Raw genomic sequence first — 23,557 nt, 5'->3', positions numbered from 1 at the left:
TTTTATGGATACCGATATTTTCTGTAAGTTTAGCACTAAATATGGACTTGACTCTAAGATAGTAGCTTCTTTCTGTGAATCTTTTCTACCAACGTTGATCTTCCCAAGGAGAAGTGGTTTAAATATCATCCTCCCATAGAAGTAGAAGTAGCTGCAACTATTAAAGTTGAAGAAAAGACTGTCACTTACAATAATCCTATTGTTCCCACTTCTTCTGTTGAAAAACCACCTTTCTCTGTTAGAATGAAGGATCATGCTAAAGCTGCAACTGTTGTTCGTAAAAGCAATATTAGAACTTATACACCTCCTGAGCAAGTCAAAGTAGAACCTAATATTGCTATTGTTAAAGATCTCTTGTCTGATAATATTGATGGGCATGTTATTCAATTCTGTGGTGAAACTGCTAGAATTGCTAAACCTTGTGCTAGAGATAAACATAGACCTGTGCTAGGCGTGCCTGTTATTTCTGTTAAAATAGGAGATCATTGTTATCATGGCTTGTGTGATATGGGTCCTAGTGCTAGTGTAATACCCATTAACTTATCCAAAGAAATTATGCATGATATTGCACCTGCGGAGTTAGAAGATATTGATGTTACAATTAAACTTGCCAATAGAGATACTATATCTGCAATGGTAATTGTTAGAGATGTTGAAGTCTTGAGTGGAAAAACCAAATATCTCGCTGATTTTCTTGTTCTTGGTTCTCCACAAGATAGCTTTTGTCCCATTATATTTGGTAGACCCTTCTTGAATACTGTTAATGCTAAGATAGACTGCGAAAAGAATATTGTTACTATTGGCTTGGATGATATGGTTCATGAGTTTAATTTCTCTAAATTTAGTAAACAACATCGTGAGGTAGAATTGCCTAGTAAAGATGAAATTATTGGTCTTGCTTCTATTGCCGTACCTCCTAGTGATCCTTTAGAACACTATTTGCTAGACCATGAAAATGATATGTTCATGAATGAAAGAAGGGAAATAGTGAAGTATTCTTTAAAGAGGAACCTATTCTGCAACACAATTTGCCTGTTGAAATCCTAGGGGATCCTCCTCTACCCAAGGGTGATCCCGTGTGTCGGGGAAACTGATCCACGAACACCTATGGGGCCGGCTGACCGGGCCCCTTTCGGTTCGGCGGGGGGCGGACATCACACGAAGAGCAGATCGAGGCGAAGCACACGAGCAGTTTACCCAGCTTCGGAGCTCTCCGGAGAGATAACACTCCTCCTGCTGCTTGTTTGATTATCTTGTGTTTTTGCTCCAAAGAGAGAGCGTAGTGTTTTTCTGGGTTCCGGACTAGTCGAGCCACCCGAACCCCCTCTACACTGCGCATGGGCCTCCTTTTATACGCTAAAGGGGTCACCGACAGGTGGCAACGCAGAGAAGGGTACAAATGTAAAAAGTGAGGTGGTTGGTACAGTTACTTGTACAGTGCACCCTACCTAACCCTGACGGCAGGGGACAAGGGCATTAAATGCCTGTCTGAGTCGCCCAAACAGTGCAGAAAAGGACCGTTAGGGGCGCCACCGTTTGCCACGATGGCGATCTTGTCAGCTTCGCATGCCACTGCGCATCGCTGGCCGCACAGCCTCCCACCACGCGCGCCTGTAGAGGCCCCCAGAGCGACACGTTGGTGGATGCGCTGGAGCGCGGGCATAAAGTGGCCGCCTGCCGCGGCAAGCGCTTTGCCGCTGCTGTTATCTTGTCGGGTCCGGAAGCTTGTTGCTCACCGGGCCTCGAGGTACCTTGGTTGGTCTTCCCGGCAAGCTCCTCTTGCCGGGGCCTTGTTGCCTTGCCGGAGCACGTGGCGCGTCGCGGCAAGTTCCTTGGAGTGCCTTGGTTGGCCTTCCCGGCAAGCTCCTCTTGCCGGGGCCTTGTCTCCTGAGCTTAAATACTTTGTTCTTGAATGGCTCCAAGAGAACCACGGAGGATCTTGGCGTTCGCCCGGCAAGCCTTGCCGCGGGGTGTTGCAACTGCCCGTGCACAAGTTCGGGGCACTAGGGTTCCCCTATTCTAGTACACCGACACCGTGTTTGAGCTTAAACTGTTGCCTGATAATCTTAAATATGCTTATCTTGATGAAAAGAAAATATATCCTATCATTATTAGTGCTAACCTTTCAGAGCATGAAGAAGAAAGATTATTGAAAACTCTGAAGAAGCACCGTGCCGCTATTGGATTCACTCTTGATGATCTTAAGGGCACCAGTCCCGCTCTATGTCAACATAAAATAAATTTGGAAGCAGATGCCAAACCAGTTTGTGATCCTCAATGATGCTTGAATCCTAAAATGAAAGAAGTGGTAAGAAAAGAAATACTCAAGCTTCTGGAGGCAGGTATAATTTATCCCGTTGCTGATAGTCAGTGGGTAAGTCTTGTCCATTGTGTCCCTAAGAAGGGAGGTATTACTGTTGTCCCTAATGATAAAGATGAATTGATTTCGCAAAGAATTATCACAGGTTATAGGATGGTAATTGATTTCCGCAAATTAAATAAGGCTACTAAGAAAGATCATTACCCCTTACCTTTTATTGATCAAATGCTAGAAATATTATGCAAATATACACATTATTGCTTTCTAGATGGTTATTCTGGTTTCTCCCAAATACCTGCGTCGGCTAGAGATCAATCAAAGACTACCTTTACATGCCCTTTTGGTACTTTTGCTTATAGACGTAAGACTCTAGACAATGCTCAAAGAAATTATGCTACTACCGAAAAGGAACTTTTAGCAGTTGTATTTGCTTGTAATAAATTCAGACCCTATTTTGTTGATTCTAAAGTAACTATTCACACTGATCATGCTGCTATTAAATATCTTATGGAAAAGAAAGATGCAAAACCTAGACTCATTAGATGGGTTCTCTTGCTGCAAGAATTTGATTTGCATATTGTTGATAGAAAAGGAGGTGAGAACCCCGTTGCAGACAACTTATCTAGGTTAGAAAATGTTCTTGATGACCCACTACCTATTGATGATAGCTTTCCTGATGAACAATTAAATGTCATAAGCACATCTCGTAGCACTCCTTGGTATGCTGATTATGCTAATTATATTGTTGCTAAATTTATACCACCTAACTTCACATACCAACAAAAGAAAAACTTTTTCTATGATTTGTGACATTACTTTTGGGATGACCCACGTCTTTACAAAGGAGTAGATGGTGTTATTAGACGTTGTGTACCTGAGCATGAACAGGAACGAATCCTACGCAAGTGTCACTCCGAAGCTTATGGAGGACACCATGCTGGAGATAGAACTGCACATAAGGTATTGCAATCTGTTTTTTATTGGCCTACTCTCTTTAAGGATGCCCGTAAGTTTGTTTGGTCTTGTGATGAGTGTCAAAGAATTGGTAATATTAGTAGACGCCAAGAAATTCCTATGAACTATTCACTTGTTATTGAACCATTTGATGTTTGGGGCTTTGATTATATGCGACCTTTTCCTACCTCTAATGGATATACACCTATTTAAGTGGGTAGAAGCTATTCCAACTAGTAGTGATGTTCATAACACCTCTATTAAAATGCTTAAGGAAGTTATTTTTCCAAGGTTTGGAGTCCCTAGATATTTAATGACTGATGGTGGTTCACATTTTATTCATGGTGCTTTCTGTAAAATGCTTGCTAAATATGATGTCAATCATAGAATCGCATCTCCATAACACCCGCAGTCTAGTGGTCAGGTAGAATTGAGCAATAGAGAGCTCAAATTAATTTTGCAAAATACTGTTAATAGGTCTAGAAAGAATTGGTCCACGAAACTAGATGACGCATTATGGGCCTATAGAACTGCATATAAGAATCCTATGGGTATGCCTCCGTATAAAATGGTTTATGGAAAAGCATGTCACTTACCTCTCGAGCTAGAACATAGGGCATATTGGGCTATTAAAGAGCTCAACTATGATTTCAAACTTGCCGATGAGAAGAGGTTATTTGATATTAGCTCACTTGATGAATGGAGAACCCAAGCTTATGAAAATGCCAAGTTGTTTAAAGAAAAAGTTAAAAGACGGCATGACAAAAGGATACAAAAGCGTGAGTTTAATGTAGGTGATTATGTATTGCTATACAACTCTTGTTTAAGATTTTTTGGAGGAAAACTTCTCTCCAAATGGGAAGGTCCCTACGTTATTGAGGAGGTCTATTGTTCCGGTGCCATAAAAATCAACAACTTCGAAGGCACAAATCTGAAGGTGGTAAACGGTCAAAGGATCAAACACTATATCTTAGTTAATCCTATAAATGTTGAAACCAATATTATTGAAACCGTAACCCCGGAGGAATACATAAGGAACACTTTCCAGACTCCAAAAAGGAATAGGTATGTGGTACGGTAAGTAAACCGACTCCAAAACAATTTTTAAGGCAATATTTCTCCGTTTTGGAATATTCAGAAAAATAGAAAAATAAGTGGCAGTCCAGGAAGGACACGAGGCCTTCACGAGGGTGGAGGGCGCGCCCCCCTTGGGGCGCGCCCCCTACCTCGTGAGCACCTCGTGTGCCCTCCGGACTCCGTTTTCTTGCACGATACGTATTTTGGTCGGTAAAAATTCATTATATATTCTCCCAACGGTGTTGATTCTCGTATCACGCAAATCTCCCCTTTCTTGTTTCGAGCTGTTTTTCTGACAGGTCTAGATCATCATGACGACCCCAAGTGCTTCCAAGGACAAGTTCTTCGAGAAGGTGATAAACCCTTACCTCACGGAGGTGCTGCGACACCCTCAAACCATTGAGATGCGTGATGGGTTGTTGCACATCCGCAATGTTGAGGGACCAAAGGGATCCGAAAGCGTGCAGTCAAGGCTCGAAGCAATGGAGCAACAAGTTTTCAAGTGCTAGGGGATGGTGGAGCGTGGAATCAACGCTAGCCACAAGATGCTCACGGAGTTCACCAACAACTACGAGCCGGATGCCAAGAACAACGAGAAGGCTATCTGCAAGCTACATGAGAAGATCAAACACCTCCAAGCCCAAATCTATGATCTGCAAAACCAAAACTGTGAGTATGAATATAGATTCAAAAGGATGAGTTTGGCTGCAGATTTGAGGATTCCGGAGACTCAATCATCCTTCTATGATGGCGAGGCTATGCCATGGAAGGTGGACGACAAGCCTGCATCATCGACAACACCTCCACCGCCAACAACAAAGAAGGAGATATAATCACATGGGTATGGGCACTCCCCTTGGCAACTACCAAGCTTGGGGGAGGTGCCCTGGTATCGTATCACCATCACAACTCCTATCTTTACCGTTTTTCTTAGTTCGATCCTTTTAGTAGAATCTTGATTTAGTAGAATAAAGTCATGGCATGATCTAGTTTTGAGTTTTGCTTTATGATCCTTATTTTAATCGAGTCCGTGAGCTATATAATAAAGATTAGTGTTGAGTCAAGGGATTGATTATTTTGCCATGATCTTGGGTGAATAGAATAAAAAGGATGAAAAGAATCAAAGAGTTCATATATATCTTATTGAAAGTAATGACTTCACATAGAAAGAGTATGATGATTAAAGGTTGTTGGGAGTTGGCAAATATAGTTGTTGCAATTAATAGGAAGTAATAAGGAAAGAGAGGTTTCACATATAGATATATTATCATTGACATCTTTTATGATTGGGACAAATCATTAAAATATGACATGCTAAAGAGTTGAGGTTGGACAAGGAAGACAACATAATGAGTTATGTTTTCTTATATCTGAGATAAAGTATGTTGTCATGGATCCTCTAACGTGTTGAGTTTGCCTTTCCCCCTCATGCTAGCCAAATTCTCAGCACCAAGTAGAAATATTACTTGTGCTTCCAAATACCCTTAAACCAGTTTTGCCATGAGAGTCCACCATATCTACCTATGGATTGAGTAAGATCCTTCAAGTAAGTTGTCATCGGTGCAAGCAATAAAAATTGCTCTCTAAATATGCATGACTTATTAGTGCGAGAAAATAAGCTTTGTACGAACATGTTGTGGACGTAATAAAAGCGACGAACTGCATAATAAAGGTCCACATACAAGGGGCAATATAAAGTGACGTTCTCTTGCATTAAGATTTTGTGCATCAACCCTAAACGCGCATGACAACCTCTACTTCCCTCTGCAAAGGGCCTATCGTTTATGATTATCCTCTACCTTATGCAAGAGTCACGGTGATGTTCACGTTTCCTTTTTCATTTTTATCCTTTGGCAAGCTCAGCATGTTGGAAAGAACATGATATATATATCTAATTGGATGTACGGGAGCATGAATTATTATTTTTGACATTACCCTTGAGGTAAAAGGTTGTGGGGCAAAACTATAAGACCCTATCTTTCTTTGTGTCCGATTAAAATTCCGTAACCACAAGTATTGCGTGAGTGTTAGCAATTATGAAGGACTAAGTGATAGTTGAGTATATGGACTTGCTTTTAATCTCTGACATAGACTCCTTCCGATGTTATGATAAATTGCAATTGCTTCAATGACTGAGGTTATAATTTGCTGGTACTCAATAAGGTTTCTGATTCATACTTTTTGCTTTGTGAAAAGATCATCACTTGAACATAAGTAATCATATGACAAAATCTATATATGTTGCTGTTATGGAAATAATCATGACGCCTTCATGTCTGTATTTTATTTTTATCGATGCCTCTACCTCTAAACATGAGGACATATGTATTGTTATCGGCTTTTCGCTTGAGGACAAGCGAGGTCTAAGCTTGGGGGAGTTGATACGTCCATTTTGCGTCATGCTTTTATATCAATATTTATTGCATTATGGGCTGTTATTTCACGTTATGTCACAATACTTATGGCTATTCTCTCTTATTTTACAAGGTTTACATGAAGAGGGAGAATGCTGGCAGCTGGAATTCTGGGCTGGAAAAGTAGCAAATATTGGAGACCTATTCTGCGCAACTCCAAAAGTCATGAAACTCCATGGAATATCTTAAAATAAATAAAGAAAAATCATCACCACAGATGAAGGCCAGGGGGCCCACACCCTGCTCACGAGGGTGGGGGCGCGCCCCCCTACCTCGTGGGCCCCCTGGTGGCTCTCCGACACCCATCTTCTCCTATATGAAGTCTTTCAATGAGAAAAAATAGAAGGCAACCTTTCGGGATGAGACTCCGCCGCCACGAGGCGGAACCTTGGCGGAACCAATCTAGGGCTCCGGCAGATCTATTCTGCTGGGGACACTTCCCTCCGGGAGGGGGAAATCATCACCATCGTAATCACCAATGCTCCTCTCATCGGGAGAGGGCAATCTCCATCAACATCTTCACCAGCACAATCTCATCTCCAAACCCTAGTTCATCTCTTGTATCCAATTCTTGTCTCCAAGTCCGGGATTGGTGCTAGTAGGTTGCTAGTAGTGTTGATTACTCCTTGTAGTTGATGCTAGTTAGTTTATTTGGTGGAATATCATATGTTCAGATCCTTTATGCATATTATTACCCCTCTGATTATGAACATGAATATGCTTTGTCAGTAGTTACGTTTGTTCCTGCGGACAAGGGAGAAGTCTTGCTATTAGTAGTCATGTGAATTTGGTATCCGTTCGATATTTTGATGAGATGTATGTTGTCTAACTTCTAGTGGTGTTATCTGAACGTCGACTACATAAGACTTCACCATTATTTGGGCCTAGAGGAAGGCATTGGGAAGTAATAAGTAGATGATGGGTTGCTATAGTGACAGAAGCTTAAACCCTAGTTTATGCGTTGCTTCGCAAGGGGCTGATTTGGATCCATATGTTTCATGCTATGGTTAGGTTTACCTTAATACTTTTGTTGTAGTTGCGGATGCTTGCAATAGAGGTTAATCATAAGTGGGATGCTTGTTCAAGTAAGAACATCACCCAAGCACCGGTCCACCCACATATCAAATTATCACAGTACCGAACGCGAATCATATGAGTGTGGTGAAAACTAGCTTGACGATATTCCCATGTGTCCTCGGGAGCGCTTTTCCTATTATAAGAGTTTGTCCAGGCTTGTACTTTGCTACAAAAAGGATTGCGCCACCTTGCTGTACTTTATTTACTTTTGTTACTTGTTGCTCGTTATAATTTATCTTATCACAAAACTATCTGTTACCACTTATTTCAGTACTTGCAGAGAATACCTTGCTAAAAACCGCTTCATTTCCTTCTGCTCCTCGTTGGGTTCGACACTCTTACTTACCGAAAGGACTATGATAGATCCCCTATACTTGTGGGTCATCACATGGCATGACCGTAAAAGTGATGGTATTATACCACGACCCACCCTCCCGGAGCGGAAAAACAGAAACAGGCCCCGCGGCCTCGTGAGAGAGGGCCGAGAGTGGATCAGCAGAGTTGCCGAAGATCCTGTAGTTGTCGGTACGGGCAGTGGAGGGCTCGAGGAGCCATGGCAGCAGGGACATGTTCTGGAAGGCTACCCGACGTCAGTTCTTGCTGATGGCGGACCCCTGGACTCTATCCGCGATGCACGACAGCAGGACAAAGATATGTCCGAGGAGATATCGGTGGAGGTTGGATGGAGATCTTATGCCATGACGAGCCGGTCTGCCCTTGCTGCATGTCCTACTCAAGCGGTGGCTGAGCTGCAAGCGGAAGGACGAGGTCCATAGGCCGGTGGGTGCTCTGGAAAATGAGTTTGTGATGGTGCTGCGCTACCGCCGGTGCCAGGCGTCTAGTCTCCCTTGCTGGACGGTGAAGACAACCTCCATCCCTTGCCATTACAACACCTACCTGGTCTGCTTTCTATCATCCGCTCATGCTCGTCATTCAGTTGTCCATCGATTGGCCAGCCTACCTAGGACTCTATATCTGCATATCTTTCACATTTTTGTTGGACCATGCAAAGGGAGAAGGGATGAAAAAAAGAGGTTAGCTTAGCCGTAGACCTACTAGACAAATAATCTGAACAGTTTATGTAGGTATTTTTTGTCTATAGTTCCTCTGTTTCTTTTTTGTGGTAATTTTATTTCTTTACCAACTATGCAAGGATGTGCAGTAGCCGTGATTTTTTCAAAAGATATTCTAGGTGAGATGCCTTCGGTTTGTTCCACGGTGGTGTATAGTGGTTTTGGCTGGTAATGGTCTATGCCAGTTCATGGCCGTCCAAGCTGCACACCAAGCGAGCTGAACAGCTAGCTCCACACTCCATAGATCATTCTGATGGTCTCCTCTCCCTATATGCCTAAGTCGATGATACTTTTTCAAGTCTCGTTCAATTCAGAAAAGTGCAACATTTGTTCAGTCAAAGTGCAACTTACACTTTTTTATTTAATTGCATTTTTTAAGAAAAGTGCAGGCTACACTTATTTAGTAAACTAAAATTGATTGGTTCTTAAGAAAAACTCAAATTTACTTTCAATCAACAAAAGAACACGATAGAAGATTTGTGCGCTCCTCGCTTGGGCAATCTGGGCAGATAGTGCCGCCAAGGTCCTGCGATTCTCCTGTTTTGGACTACAGTGTGCCGGTGTCTGCATGATGGTCATGCGTTGGCCAAAGGCGCGCGGGTTTCTGTTGTCTAGTGCGTGCCCAACGGTTGCACATGGGGGCCCTTCTTGCCACTGGCAATGTTTATCTTTGATGGGGTAAAGTTGCTCCAACGTCTTCTAGTCCGCATCAAAAATGGTGGTGCCCGTCTCAACTCCTGAAAAGGAAGTTAGGGTACTGGCCCCTGGGGCATGGCGGATGTTGTATGCTAGTTCATGTAGGTGTGAATTGGCAGCGGTTGGATCGCACCACGACATGGGTGACTGAGGGAGTCCTGGATTAGGGGGTGTCCAGATAGCCGAACCATCACCATTGGCCGCACTCCCGGACTATGAAGATACAAGATTGAAGACTTCGTCCCGTGTCCGGATGGGACTTTCCTTGGCGTGGAAGGCAACCTTGGCGATACGGATATGTAGATCTCCTACCATTGTAACCGACTCTGTGTAACCCTAACCCTCTCTGGTGTCTATATAAACCGGAGGGTTTTAGTCCGTAGGACGAACAACAATCATACCATAGGCTAGCTTCTAGGGTTTAGCCTCTTTGATCTCGTCGTAGATCTACTGTTGTACTACCCATATCATCAATATTAATCAAGCAGGAGTAGGGTTTTACCTCCATCGAGAGGGCCCGAACCTGGGTAAAAACATCGTGTCCCTTGTCTCCTGTTACCATCCGCCTAGATGCACAGTTCGGGACCCCCTACCCAAGATCCGCCGGTTTTGACACCGACATTGGTGCGTTCATTGAGAGTTCCTCTGTGTCATCACCTTTAGGCCCGATGGCTCCTTCGATCATCAACAACGACGCGGTCCAGGGTGAGACTTTTCTCCCCGTACAGATCTTCGTATTCTGCGGCTTTGCACTGCGGGCTAATTCACTTGGCCATCTGGAGTAGATCGAAAGCTACGCCCCTGGCCACCAGGTCAGATTTGGGAGTTTGAACTACACGGCTGACATCCGCCGAGACTTGATCTTCGACGGATTCGAGCCACAGCCAAGCGCGCCGCACTGTCTCGATGGGTATGATCTAGCTCTGCCGCCGAACAGTGCCCAGGAGGCCGCACTAGCGTCCGCTCCGGCCCATAGCTCGGAGCCGACTTCGCCGATCGAGGACGAGTGGCTGGACACCGCCTCGGGGGCTACGACCTCTACGGCGATTGAGCCGAACACCATCCCTGTCCTTTGCAAAGCCCGTGACTCCGAGGTGCCGGACTCCTCTCCGAACTCCGAACCTCCCGCGCCCCTGCCAATCAAATCCGATTGGGCGCTGGTTATGAAGTTCACTGCCGCGGATATCTTTTAGCACTTGCCCTTGGGTAACATCCTGAATTCACTAAAGTCTCTCTCTTTATTAGGAGACCCCTGGCCGGACTATGGTCAGGAAGGTTGGGATGCGGACGACGAAGAAATTCAACGCCCACCCACCACCCACTTTGTAGCCACTCTCGATGATTTAATCGACATGCTCGACTTCGACTCCGAAGACATCGACGGTATGGACGACGATGTAGGAGACAACCAAGAACCAACACCTACAGGGCACTGGAAGGCCACCTCGTCATACGACATATACATGGTGGACACCCCAAAAGATGGGAATGGCAATGGAACAGCGGAGGATGACCTCTCCAAGAAACCGCCCAAGCGCCAGCGTCAGCGGCGCCGCTCTAAATCCCGCCACAGCAAAAATGGTGATTCCGGCACGGGAGATAATAATACACCGGACAGTGCCGAAGACAACGCCCTCCAGCAGGATTCAGCACAGGAGGAGGGAGAAGCCAGCCCTCATGATAGAGCGGCAGACAGAGAGGTAGAGGACGATAATTATATGCCTCCCTCCGAAGATGAAGCAAGCCTCGACGACGATGAATTTGTCGTGCCCAAGGATCCCGTCGAACAAGAGCATTTCAAGTGCAGGCTTATGGCCACGGCAAGCAGTCTAAAGAAAAAGCAGCAGCAGCTTAGAGCTGACCAAGACATGCTAGCTGACAGATGGAACGAAGTCCTTGCAACCGAAGAGTACAAACTCGATCGCCCCTCCAAGAGCTACCCAAAACGCAGGCTGCTACCCCAATTATAGGAGGAAGCAACCAAACCTACATCACCAGCGCATGACGCGGCCGAGCGGCCACCTCGTGGCTGCGACAGATAGGCCTCTAGGCCCTCCACTAAAGCCGCACCCCGGCGTCACTCGAAAAGTACAAAGCCACAGGGAAATGCACCAGACTTGCGAGACATATTGGAGGACCAGGCAAGGCAAATAAGATCGATCTATGGATCGCGTGGGTGCCCCACGACACGTGATGACAACCGTCACACCGGATACAGCAATTCCGGCCGAGCCGAACACAGTAGACAAAGCTCATTTGAGCTGTGTCGTGATATAGCCCAATACAGAGGCGCTGCACACCCACTATGCTTCATAGACGAAGTAATGGATCATCAAACCCCCGATGGTTTCAAACCCGTAAACATTGGATTATATGACGGCACAACAGACCCTGCGGTTTGGATCGAGGACTATCTCCTTCACATCCACATGGCCCGCGGTGATGATCTACACGCCATCAAATACCTCCCACTCAAGCTTAAAGGACCAGCTCGGCATTGGCTTAACAGCTTGCCAGCAGAATCAATTGGTTATTGGGAAGACCTGGAAGCCGCATTCCTTGATAACTTCCAGGGCACATATGTGCGACCACCAGACGCCGATGACCTAAGCCACATAATTCAGCAGCCAGATGAATCGGCCAAACAATTTTGGACACGGTTCTTAACCAAAAAAATCAAATCGTTGATTGTCCGAATGCAGAGGCCCTTGTAGCCTTCAAACATAACATCCGCGACAAGTGGCTTGCCCGGCACCTAGGACAGGAAAAGCCGAAATCCATGGCAGCCCTCACTTCACTCATGACCCGCTTCTGTGCGGGAGAGGACAGCTGGCTAGCTCGCAGTAACAACCTGACCAAAATCCCTGGTAGTTCAGATACCAAGGACAGCAATGGCAGGTCGCGTCGCAACAAGCACAAGGGCCGCATTAACGGCGAAAATGCTGAAGATACGGCAGTCAATGCCGGATTCAGAGGCTCTAAACCCGGTCAGCGGAAAAAGCCGTTCAAAAGAAATACTAAGGGCCCGTCCAATTTGGACCGAACACTCGATCGCTCATGCCAGATACATGGCACCCCCGAAAAACCAGCCAACCACACCAACAGGGATTGTTGGGTGTTCAAGCAGGCAGGCAAGTTAAATGCCGAAAACAGCAACAAGGGGCTGCATGGCGATGACGAGGAGGAGCCCCTGCCGCCGAACAATAGAGGACAGAAGGGCTTTCCCCCACAAGTGCGGACGGTGAACATGATATACGCAACCCACATACCCAAAAGGGAGCGAAACCGTGCACTAAGGGACGTATACGCGATGGAGCCAGTCGCCCCAAAGTTCAACCCGTGGTCCTCCTGCCCGATCACTTTTGATCGAAGGGACCACCCCACTAGCATCCGCCACGGGGGATTCGCTGCATTGGTTCTTGACCCAATCATTGACGGATTTCACCTCACTAGAGTCCTGATGGACGGCGGCAGCAGCCTGACCCTGCTTTACCAGGATACAGTGCGCAAAATGGGCATAGACCCCTCAAGGATTAAACCCATAAAAATGACCTTTAAAGGTGTCATACCAGGTGTAGAGGCCAAATGTATAGGCTCAATTACACTCGAAGTGGTGTTCGGATCCCCAGATAACTTCCGAAGCGAGGAATTAATCTTCGACATAGTCCCGTTCCACAGCGGCTATCACGCACTGCTCGGACGAACCACATTTGCAAAGTTCAATGTGGTGCCGCACTATGCATACCTCAAGCTCAAGATGCCAGGCCCTCGAGGAGTAATCATGGTCAATGGAAACACCGAACACTCTCTCCGAACAGAGGAGTATACGGCGGCCCTCGCGGCGGAAGTACAAAGCAGCCTCTTAAGGCAATTCTCGAGTCCGACTACTAAATGTCCGGACACCGTCAAGCGTGCTTGGAGTCACCTACAACAAGACCGCCTGGCACGTTCCGAGCACGCGTAGCAATGCGGCCCCAACCCCAGCCCTCGCGAAATCGCGAGACCAGTACCACGCGTACATAACTACGCTCTGGAGATACCATGGGCATAGGGGGAGGGGCACGACCATGGCATGCCCAGAGTGCGGCTCAACCGCACCAGGGGCTCCCAAATGTGTCCTTCTTTTTTTATTCTTATTCTCAGGACTCTGTTTTCCAGAAGCCCTGTCCGGTAGTAGAATCGCCGAACTCACGATGCAACAGCCAGCGAAGCAGAAAAGCTACGTCGAGTGTCCAGGTGGTCTCTATTACGAGCAGTATACCTGTTTTACATACCACCCCGCAGCCTACCCCTTTAGGGGGACATGTTAAATAGTCCCATCCCTTTCTTATTGCACTATTTGTATCGTTCTGTTGTCATTGCAGTATCTTTTGAATAAAAAATACATAGCTTCTGCTTATTATTGCATTCCTTTTTTTCATAAATGTTCATCTATGACATGTTGCACCCGTACAACTTGGTACGGTCAATACACCAGGGGCTTAAGTACCCCAAAACATGGTGTGATAAGTCCGAACACTTTCACAAGTGCGGCACCCCAAACTTATAGCATTATATGCATCGGCTCCGAATCATGTCTTGGGTCAATAGTTGGGTTTGCCCGACTCCTATGTTTTGGTACCTTACGTTCCTTTATATCGGCTAAGGTAGCGCTGGGAGAACCACTGCGATTGTGCCCCGGTTGAGCTGGGTTGAGCACCTCAGTGGAGAAAGCTAAAACTGACCGTCATGATAGGGCGAGAGCCGGTCGCTGTTCGAGAGGTTTTTTGGGTCCCTAAAGACTCATGCTGCTTAGATCAAGGAGTCGGCATTGTCCGGCCAAGGCGTGGATAGCGCCCCGAACTCGGTCTTCCGAATACCAGGGGCTTCGCTAAAATTTAAAATTATAGAATTCTATGGCTAAGTGAGAGTGTTCAAGCATTATAGTCCGGTTGCCTCGATCGTCGTGTTGAACGCCTCCCTCGAAGGACCCAAGAACGGGAACAAGAGCGCTCAAGTTTATCCCAAACACCCCAGCACTCGTGGCATGGGGGATGAAGCCAACGACTCGCCATCTCTCAAATTTGATAAACGGCCGCACAGAAGGTAATATTTTAAATTAACAAGCGTTGCTTAGGGCATATGAACAAAGTTTTCAGCGTACAGGATAACAAATGCGAGTCTACTCAAAAATTACATCTTTGGAACATTCACCCGCTATAAGGCGGGCACCCTTCAGGACGCCCCCATAGTACATCTCGGGCTTGCGATACTCCTTGCCCGACGGTGGTGCGTCCATCACAAGATTCTCGGTGTCCATCTTGCCCCAGTGCACTTTAGCACGGGCAAGGGCCCGACGGGCACCTTCAATGCAGACGGAACGCTTGATGACTTCAATCCATGCATAGGCGTCCACCAGCCACCACACCAGGCCGAAGTAGCTCCCAGGCATGGCATCTTTAGGCCACAACCGAACTATGAGGCCCTTCATGGCCTGTTCGGCCACCTTGTGGAGCAGGGGCACCGGATGTCCGGCCTCAACATATTGAGACCAGAACACCTTTTCCGTCGAGCTCCCCTCCTCAGCTCGATACAACATGGCAGCATCAGACACACTACGGGGCAGATCTGCGAACGCTCCTGGAGAGCTCCGAATTCGGGTAAGTAACAGATAATTCACTTTTAAATGCTTGCTTTGCATGAAGAATGCCTTACCCGCCGCTATCTTTTTTATCGCCTCAATCTCCTGGAGGGCCTTCTGGGCTTCGGCCTTAGCGGCTTTGACACTCTCAAGAGCCAAGGCGAGCTCGGACTCTCGAGTCTTCGAGTCATGCTCCAAACTCTCGTGTTTTTCCATGAGAGCCTGGAGCTCTTGCCGCACCTCCGCCACCCGCGCTTCCTGCTTCTCTCGCTCGGTGCGCTCTGCAGCCGCACTGTTTTCGGCCTTGGACACCGCTTCCTTCAGGGTCGCCACCTCGTTCGTGGCCCCTGCAATACTCACCTTACTCCTGTCATTTTTTGCAACCAAATCCTTTCTATAAGGTATTACTTTAATAAGGTATTACTTACCTTCCTTGTCCATGAGCTGCTTCTTGGCAAGGCCGAGCTCGTTCTCGGACCGCTTGAGGCTCTCCTTCAATGCGTTGACCTCCGCAGTCAGTGCGGCAGAGGTCAGTAGCGCAGCCTGCATTCCCATATTGAGATATTTATGTTAGACTCATGCGTATATCTTTTTAGATCCTCAGCTCGGCTTTTCTTTCCGAACACCGAACTAAGCATCAGGAGCTACTGTCTATGCAGTAATATTCTTACATATCTTAAAAACTTATCTCAAAGCCTGTTAGAAGGCTGGTATAGGCTTCAGTCAGCCCGCTCTTGGCGGACTGAACTTTCTGGATCACCGCACTCATGATAGTGCGGTGCTCCTCGTCGATGGAGGCGCCGTTAAGCGCCTCCAGTAAGCTGTCCGGTGCCTCCGGTTGGACAGAGGCCACCGGCATCACAGTCTTTCCCTTCTTACGAAGGGGCCACCTGCCGGACTTCGGAAACACTGTAGGTTCCGGTACAGAGTCCAGCACAGGGCCGGACTTAGAGCCCTCTGGGGTTTTGCCCCCTTTGCGCCCGGAGTCTGGGAGGTCGCCTTGCGGCGCCTCCAGGACCACCTCCTCCTGGTCGGGCCCCTTTTGGGACTCCACCGCGGCGTCGTCTGTGTCACGAGGGGAGGAGGCGGTCGGAAGTGAAGTGCTATTCACATCCGACGAATCCAGGGAGCCGCTCGACGAAGCGGGGAGCTCGTCCTTGGGCGGGCTACATGGTTGTATTTGGCGTTAGAAGACATTATGCGACAAATGAAAAATCATGAGTTATTCCGGAATCCGGACACTTACGATCTCGCCAGGGGCTTGGCATTCGAGGGCCACTCCTCTTCGCCGTCATCGGTGTTGGTGGAAAAGTCCGGAGGAAGGGTCCTTCCTTTCTAGGACCCTCCGGCCCCCCAGCTGGGGCGGCCTTCCTTTTCTTCTCTCCCCCCGCTGGGGGAGAGGCCTCTTTTTCCTCCTCCTCATCTTCACGGGAGGAGTCCGCCTCGGAATCGTCGGACGATGAGTCCAACAACACCTGGCGCCGAGCACTCCTTCGAGTTCTTGTGGCCTTCTTCTTGGCCTTCTTCTCCGGCACCATGTGAGGTGCCGGAACCAGCAGCCCTGTCAATCGGGTGTCCGCTGGGTCTTCTGGTAAGGGAGCCGGATAGTTAACCTGCCCGGACTTCTTCTGCCAGGCCTGTCAAAGGTAAGGGAGTTTACATCTTGCATAGAGTCAAACTATGAAAAACAAGTGTCCTGTAAAGGGTAAAATAGCTTACCTTGCCGGCTTGATGTTGCAAGCTGAATCTGCGATCTTCGGTAGCGGATGCGGGAGCCTCGGCGCCCTTGAACAGCACCTTCCAGGCATCTTTGTACGTAGTGTCGAAGAGCCTGCTCAAGGTTTGGTGTTGTGCCGGATCAAACTCCTGCAAGTTGAAGGCCCGTTGTTGGCACGGGAGGATCCGGCGGATGAGCATGACCTGGACTACGTTGATGATCTTGATCTTCTTGTTCACAAGGTTTTGGACGTAGGTTTGGAGTCCGGTCAGCTCTTCAAAATAACCCCATGTCAGGCCCTTCTCTTTCCAGGAGGTGAGCCGTGTGGGGATGCCAGATCGGAATTCGGGGGCCGCTGCCCATTCAGGATCACGCGGCTCGGTGATGTAGAACCACCCCGATTGCCACCCTTTGATGGTTTCCACGAAGGAGCCCTCAAGTCATATGACGTTGGGCATCTTGCCCACCATGGCGCATCCGCAGTCCGCCTGCTGTCGCCCACTACCTTCGGCTTGACATTGAAGGTCTTCAGCCATAAGCCGAAGTGGGGCTTGATGCAGAGGAAGGCCTCGCACACAACGATAAACGCTGAGATGTTGAGGATGAAATTCTGGGCCAGATCATGGAAATTCAGGCTGTAGTAGAACATGAGCCCCCGGACAAATGGGTGGAGTGGGAAGCCCAGTCCGCAGAGGAAATGGGGAAGGAACACCACCCTCTCATGGGGCCTGGGGGTGGGGACATGCTGCCCCTCGTCTGGAAGCTAGTGCGCAATGTCGTTGTGCAGGTATCCGTCTTTCCTCAACTTTTTGATGTGCCCCTCCGTGACGGAGGAGGCCATCCACTTGCCTCCCGCTCCGGACATGGCTGGGGAAGGTTGAGGTGAGATGTGCGAACTTGGGCGCTGGAGCTCGAGTGCGCGGAAATGGATAAGCAAAGGATGAAGAAGGCGTAGCTAAAAAGGTGGATCCTTATCCCCTTATATGGACGGACGAAACTATGCGTCCCCACCAGCCTGGTAAAACTCGCTTATCTCCCAAGTGCCGTAATCAATGGCGTGTTGGGATACCCACGCCCGTATTGATGAGAATCCCGGAATAATGGGGCACGATCTCCGCTTTGATAAGACGTGCCAAGGAAACCGCCTCGCTAAACATGCTAAGGTGGGACAGTAAAAACGATTCCAATAAACGCTTGGCCGTGGTGTGACATCACGCTGCAGAATACGTCAGCAGATTGAATTTGTGTAAAGATTATTCTCTCTATGATGGTATGTGGAACTTATTTTGCAGAGCCGGACACTATCCTTGTGTTCAAAATCTTCTATGAAGTATTCGGAGGACGAACCCGCCTTGCAATGCCGAAGACAATATGCGTGCTAGACTCTTCGTCATTGAAGCATGGTTCAGGGGCTACTGAGGGAGTCCTGGATTAGGGGGTGTCCGGATAGCCGAACTATCACCGTTGGCCGGACTCCCGGACTATGAAGATACAAGATTGAAGACTTCGTCCCATGTCCGGATGGGACTTTCCTTGGCGTGGAAGGCAAGCTTGGCGATACGGATATGTAGATCTCCTACCATTGTAACCGACTCTTTGTAACCCTAACCCTCTCCGGTGTCTATATAAACCGGAGGGTTTTAGTCCGTAGGACAAACAACAATCCTACCATAGGCTACCTTCTAGAGTTTAGCCTTTTTGATCTCGTGGTAGATCTACTCTTGTACTACCCATATCATCAATATTAATCAAGCAGGAGTAGGGTTTTACCTCCATCGAGAGGGCCCGAACCTAGGTAAAAACATCGTGTCCCTTGTCTCCTGTTACCATCCGCCTAGACGCACAGTTCGGGACCCCCTACCCGAGATCTGCCGGTTTTGACACCGACAGTGACCACTTTGAAAAGGCAACTTCCAGGAGGCATGCACCTTTGTCCAGTGCGGCCACATATGTGAGTTCACTTTCTCTATGCAGCTCCCGCTGCCTCCACGGTTTTGTTTTGTGCTCCCTTTTGTGCCCGACAGAACGCACTCCTCGCGTTCTTCCTGTGTTGCTGCGCATGGTCATCCTTGGTTTTGGTGTCCTCTATTCTCGTCTGGTGTCCTGTCTATCTCTTGGTCGGCCGTGTCAATATCCAAGAACAACCGTCACTATTCTGTTGCGAATTCCTGAGCCTATTGATTGCGTGCAAATTCGTCCAATTCGAAATATCCATCACTTTCATCCTCCGAACTATTTTGAACTAGGACATGTGAAGGAAATATGCCCTAGAGGCAATAATAAAGTTATTATTTATATCCTCATATCATGATAATTGTTTATTAGTCATGCTAGAATTGTATCAACCGGAAACATAATACATGTGTGAATACATAGACAGACATAGTGTCACTAGTATACCTCTACTTGACTAGCTCGTTGATCAAAGATGGTTGTGTTTCCTAGCCATAGACATGAGTTGTCATTGGATTAATGGGATCACATCATTAGGAGAATGATGTGATTGGCTTGACCCATTCCGTTAGCTTAGCACTTGATCGTTTAGTATGTTGCTATTGCTTTCTTCATGAATTATACATGTTCCTATGACTATGAGATTGTGCAACTCCCGTTTACCGGAGGAGCACTTTGTGTGCTACCAAACATCACAACATAACTGGGTGATTATAAAGGAGCTCTACAGGTGTCTCCAAAGGTACATGTTGAGTTGGCGTATTTCAAGATTAGGATTTCTCACCCCGATTGTAGGGGAGGTATCTCTGGGCCCTCTCGGTAATGCATATCACTATAAGCCTTGCAAGCAATGTGACTAATGGTTCCAAAGTTGCTAAAAGCTGCGGAGGTAGAAATCAAAAAGACCACCAGTTTCAAGAAAATGGGTAAAGGGAAGAAGAAGGGGAACTTCAAGAAGAACAGCAAGCAAGTTGCCGCTCAAGAGAAGAAACCTAAGTTTGGACCTAAGCCTGAGACTGAGTGCTTCTACTGCAAAAGGGACTGGTCACTCGAAGCGGAACTGCCCCAAGTATTTGGTGGATAAGAAGGATGGCAAGGTGAACAAAGGTATATGTGATATACATGTTATTGATGTGTACCTTACTAATGCTCAAAGTAGCACCTGGGTATTTGATATTGGTTCTGTTGCTAATATTTGCAACTCGAAACAGGGACTACAGATTAAGCGAAGATTGGCTAAGGACGCGGTGACGATGCGCGTGGGAAATGGTTCCAAAGTCGATGTGATCGCGGTCGGCACGCTACCTCTACATCTACCTTCGGGATTAGTTCTAGACCTGAATAATTGTTATTTCTAGCGTTAAGCATGAACATTATATCTGGATCTTGTTTTATGCGAGATGGTTATTCATTTGAATCAGAGAATAATGGTTCTTCTATTTATATGAGTAATATCTTTTTTTGTCCTGCACCCTTGAAGAGTGGTCTGTTTTTGTTGTGATACACATATTCATAATGTTGAAGCCAAAAGATGTAGAGTTGATAATGATAGTGCAACTTATTTGTTGCACTGCCGTTTAGGTCATATTGGTGTAAAGGGCATGAAGAAACTCCATACTGATGGACTTTTGGAATCACTTGATTATGAATCACTTGGTACTTGCGAACCATGCCTCATGAGCAAGATGACAAAAACGCCGTTCTCCAGAACTATGGGGCGAGCAACAGATTTATTGGAAATCATACATACTGATGTATGTGGTCCAATGAATATTGAGGCTCACGGCGGGTATCATTATTTTCTCACCTTCACTGATAATTTAAGCAGATATGGGTATATCTACTTAATGACACATAAGTCTGAAACATTTGAAAAGTTCAAAGAATTTCAAAGTGAAGTTGAAAATCATCGTAACAAGAAAATAAAGTTTCTGCGATCTGATCATGGAGGACAATATTTGAGTTACGAGTTTGGTCTACATTTGAAACAATGCGTAATAGTTTGCAACTCACGCCACCTGGAACACCACAACGTAATGGTGTGTCCAAACGTCGTAATCGTACTTTACTAGATATGGTGCGATCTATGATGTCTCTTACTGATTTACCGCTATCGTTTTGGGGTTATGGTTTAGAGACAGCCGCATTCACGTTAAATAGGGCACCATCAAAATCCGTTGAGACGACGCCTTATGAACTATGGTTTGGCAAGAAACCAAAGTTGTCGCTTCGGGCTGCGATGCTTATGTGAAAAAATTTCAACCTGATAAGCTCGAACCCAAATCGGAGAAATGAGTCCTCATAGGATACTCAAAGGAGACTATTGGGTACACCTTCTATCACAGATCTGAAGGCAAGACTTTTGTTGCTAAATTTGGATCCTTTCTAGAGAAGGAGTTTCTCTCGAAAGAAGTGAGTGGGAGGAAAGTAGAACTGGATGAGGTAACTGTACCTGCTCCCTTATTCGAAAGTAGTTCATCACAGAAACCAGTTCCTGTGACGCCTACACCAATTAGTGAGGAAGCTAATGATATCAATCATGAAACTTCAGATCAAGTTACTACTAAACCTGGTAGGTCATCAAGAGTAAGATCCGCACCAGAGTGGTACGGTAATCCTATTCTGGAGGTCATGTTACTTGACCATGGCGAGCCTACGAACTATGAGGAAGCGATGATGAGCCTAGATTCCGCAAAATGGCTTGAGGCCATGAAATATGAGATGGGATCCATGTATGAGAACAAAGTGTGGACTTTGCTTGACTTGCCTGATGATTGGCAAGCCATCGAAAGTAAATGGATCTTCAAGAAGAAGACTGACGTTGATGGTAATGTTACTGTCTACAAAGCTCGACTTGTTGCAAAAGGTTTTCGACAAGTTCAAGGGGTTGACTACGATGAGACTTTCTCACCCGATGCTTAAGTCTGTCTGAATCATGTTAGCAATTGCCGCATTTTATGATTATGAAATTTGGCAAATGGATGTAAAAATTGCATTCCTGAATGGATTTCTGGAAGAAGAGTTGTATATGATGCAACCACAAGGTTTTGTCGATCCAAAAGGTGCTAACAAAGTGTGCAACCTCCAGCGATCCATTTATGGACTGGTCCAAGCCTCTCAGTGTTGGAATAAACATTTTGATAGTGTGATCAAAGCATATGGTTTTACATAGACTTTTGGAGAAGCCTGTATTTACAAGAAAGTGAGTAGGAGCTCTGTGGCATTTCTGATATTATATGTAGACGACATATTGTTGATTGAAATGATATAGAATTTTTGGATAGCATAAAAGGATACTTGAATAAAAGTTTTTCAATGAAAGACCTCGGTGAAGCTGCTTATATATTGAGCATAAAGATCTATAGAGATAGATCAAGACGCTTAATTGGACTTTCACAAAGCACATACCTTGATAAAGTTTTGAAAAAGTTCAAAATGGATCAAGCAAAGAAAGGATTCTTTCCTGTATTACAAGGTGTGAAGTTGAGTCAGACTCAATCCCGATCACTGCAGAAGATAGAGAGAAAATGAAAGATGTTCCCTATGCTTCAGCTATAGGCTCTATCATGTATGCAATGTTGTGTACCACACCTAATGTGTGCCTAGCTATTAGCTTAGCAGGGAGGTACCAAAGTAATCCAGGAGCGGATCACTGGACAGCGGTCAGGAATATTCTGAAATACCTGAAAAGGACTAAGGATATGTTTCTCGTTTATGGAGATGACAAAGAGCTAGTCGTAAATGCTTACGTCGATGCAAGCTTTGACACTGATCCAGATGATTCTAAATCGCAAACCAGATACGTGTTTATATTGAACGGTGGAGCTATCAGTTGGTGCAGTTCTAAACAAAGTGTCGTGGGGGGATCTACATGTGAAGTGGAGTACATAGCTGCTTTAGAAGCAGCAAATGAAGGAGTCTGGATGAAGGAGTTCATATCCGATCTAGGTGTCATACCTAGTGCATCGGGTCTAATGAAAATCTTTTGTGACAATACTGGTGCAATTGCCTTGGCAAAGGAATCCATATTTCACAAGAGAACTAAGAACATCAAGAGACGCTTCAATTCCATCTGGGGCCAAGTCCAAGTGGGAGACATAGAGATTTGCAAGATACATACGGATCTGAATGTTGCAGACCCATTGACTAAGCCTCTTCCACATGCAAAACATGATCAACACCAAGGCTCCATGGGTGTTAGAATCATTACTGTGTAATCTAGATTATTTACTCTAGTGCAAGTGCGAGACTGAAGGAAATATGCCCTAGAGGCAATAATAAAGTTATTATTTATTTCCTCATATCATGATAAATGTTTATTATTCATGCTAGAATTGTATTAACCGGAAACATAATACATGTGTGAATACATAGACAAACATAGTGTCACTAGTATACCTCTACTTGACTAGCTCGTTGATCAAAGATGGTTGAGTTTCCTAGCCATAGACATGAGTTGTCATTTGATTAACGGGATCACATCATTAGGAGAATGATGTGATTGACTTGACCCATTCCGTTAGCTTAGCACTTGATCGTTTAGTATGTTGCTATTGCTTTCTTCATGACTTATACATGTTCCTATGACTATGAGATTATGCAACTCCCGTTTACCAGAGGAACACTTTGTGTGCTACCAAACGTCACAACGTAACT

The 23,557-nt window shown here is 46.2% G+C and overlaps 1 pseudogene; it reads right to left on the bottom strand.

Moving 5' to 3' along the window:
* Nucleotides 1-23,557, bottom strand: part of LOC123115032 (uncharacterized) — a 153,215-nt pseudogene that overhangs the window by 102,446 nt on the left and 27,212 nt on the right.

This window comes from Triticum aestivum, chromosome 5B (genome assembly GCF_018294505.1).
Source record: "Triticum aestivum cultivar Chinese Spring chromosome 5B, IWGSC CS RefSeq v2.1, whole genome shotgun sequence".
Taxonomy (NCBI): Eukaryota; Viridiplantae; Streptophyta; class Magnoliopsida; order Poales; family Poaceae; genus Triticum; species Triticum aestivum.
Note: the sequence above shows the minus strand (reverse complement) of the source record. Positions and strands in the feature narration are given on the sequence as shown.